Below are 2,788 nucleotides of genomic sequence, written 5' to 3' on the forward strand. Positions count from 1 at the left end.
AAGTAAATCAGCACATTTTATACCTGTGCAGTCTACTTATAGAGTTGTACAGATCGCCCATATTTTTATGCAGAACATATTTAAGTTGCATGGGCTACCAAAAACAATAATTTCATACCGTGATGTTAAATTTACATCAGTCTTTTGGAAAACATTGTTTACAGAATTAGGGACTCAGCTGAATTTCAGTACAACATATCACCCTCAGACTGATGGGCAAATAGAACGGGTGAACCAGGTGGTGGAAGATATGCTAAGGGCATATGTAATGCAGCAACCAACCAAGTGGGAAGATTACCTGCACTTGGTCGAGTTTGCGTATAATAATGGCTATCATACATCACTGCAAATGAGCCCGTTTGAAGTACTGTATGGGAGGAAGTGTCGCACACCCTCAACTTCGGGTTGACCGGGAGACAAATTGATGTTAGGTCCTGGAATGCTTAAAGAGATCGAGGACATGGTTAAGAAGGTATGATCCAATTTAAAAGCAGCTTAGGACAGGAAAAAGAGCTTTGCGAATCGGAAAAGAAGATTCAAGGAGTACCAAGTCGGTGATCATGTGTATGTAAGAATACGAACAAAAAAGAGCACACTACAATGGAACAGTTGCACTAAGTTGGCACCTCGATTTTGTGGACCATTCCAAGTCTTAGCAAGAATTGGGTCGGTGGCTTACCAGCTCACCTTGCCAAGTCACATACGAGTCCACAATGTCTTCCATGTTTCTGTGTTGAAAAAATATGTTTATGATCCTAAACATGTAATTAGATGGCAGGATATACAAGTGAGAATTATCTCTGGTAAATCAGTCTAAATGTTTCCCTTTAAAAGAAAACTGACTTAGGATGTTGCATGTTGCAGGTCAAACTGGAAGGAGAAATCTTGGTCGAACCACTGAACATCCTCGACCAAAGAGAAGTCATGCTACGGAAGTGAGATATTACTCAAGTTAAAGTGCAGTGGGAGCACTTTGGGCCTGATGAGGCCACTTGGGAAGATGAAGAGCTCATGAAACAAGCTTACCCAAGGTTGTTCATGGTCAAAAGACATCGGCACGATGCCCAATTTTAGGAGGGGGAGATGTCATGGCCCGGGAAAATGTAAATATTTGATTTTTACTATGGTAAAAGACAGAACTAAATATGACATTGTTAGCTGTTTGAAATTTAATAGTCTTGTTATTGTTTTTTTTAAGAAAATATAAGAAATGTTTTTCTTAGAAATACTGGCAACTTCTAAGGAGGAAGTTGGGAAAATATAGTTGTTGAGACTACAACCCTAACTACCTCCCCTACCTGGAAAGGCTTCCAGAGAAAAGGAAGCGAGGGGAGGAAAAAATCTGGGCTGTAGGGACAGGCAGAGGAGGAAAGAGGGCTAAGTCTGGTGATGACTAGATAGCCAAGCACTAAGTGCCTTCTTGCTGAGGATAATGATCCTACAAGAGAGCTAGGGGGGAGATTCTGGTCTTGAAAGGTGAATCTCGTGGTTGGGTGGACAAGAAAACAGCAGAGAATCCAGGTGAATCTCTGCGGAGTCTTTATCACTGGGAAGAGACCAGGTAAGTAAAGAAAATCACTTGGATAATCTGTTATATAACCTGTAAGATAATATGTTAGATAATCTATATGTAATCTGTTCAGAAACTGGATGTAGAGGTCTGGTTTATTTCTTGCGGTTAGCAGAGAACTATATGATGAAAATGGTTCCCTTACTTTTCTGTTAAATGCAAAGGGAAATAACTAGGAATATTTACTGTGCAGAAACAACCTTGAATAATAAAATTTAGGAATAGAAGTTAGTGTCTATGGTACTAATCAAACAAACACCTCAGAGATAGTGAATACAGCCATAGGATGCAAACTGAATTCTTATTACTACAGCTTGACAAACAGAAAAGATAAGAGCATATTTTAGAACTACGAAATGACAAGTGTAGGAAGATAATGTTTGAAAACGAAAACATGCGCAAAAAGAATTTTATCCTTCTCTAAAATTCTTGTTTAAATTGAAAAGAAATTTTGCCATGCTCTAAAGAAAGAAAATAATAAAGACTTGAAAACAATGCAAGTATAGGGTTGATACTCGAACCATGGAATCATCACAGATTTCCAGTTTGTGTATAAATCATGACAAGAAGACCAGAATTGAGTTAGATTAAACTATTGACATGCGCAACCCCATGACAAAGTCGCACGAGAAAGGAAATCCCAAGGCGATGGAGGCTTTCTTGGCAGCCTGCAGGTCCAGGAGTATGAATGTACATTGGACCTCTAAATAAATAAAGAGAGAGAGAGGCACGATATTTGGAAGACCTTTCAAAATGGGGTTCTCATATTATAGTTATATAGGAGGAAACCCTATAGTGTATAGCAGGAAACCCTGTAGTATCATAAGAAGAAACCCTAGGGAAGTACAAGAAGAAACCGTGAGGGGGTTTCAACGGCTAGATATTTCAAGCAACAGATGGACAAAAGAGTGACTCATTGTAGCACTTGAGAGAAGCTGAGAGTATTTTCGATATACAAGAAAAACCCAGATGCTCAAATGAATAAACCACTCTTTTCTAACAGACTTTGTTGGCATCTATATAAACCTTGACTTAGTGCTTCACATATAAGAGCATGTATATAGAACTTTGTACATTCATAAAACAAAAGAATGGAACTACAGTACACGAGTAGTGCTTTTTAGAGCTGGGAATGTAAAACAACAATTAGATTTATCATTTGGAAAACAATTATACAAACCCAGAATTTGGTTCAAAAATTCATGTTGAAAATATTAT

The sequence above is a fragment of the Pinus tabuliformis genome, chromosome 5_1, assembly GCF_031772625.1.
Source record: "Pinus tabuliformis cultivar Carrire ecotype Pingquan chromosome 5_1, CPIR1, whole genome shotgun sequence".
NCBI classification, from domain to species: Eukaryota; Viridiplantae; Streptophyta; class Pinopsida; order Pinales; family Pinaceae; genus Pinus; species Pinus tabuliformis.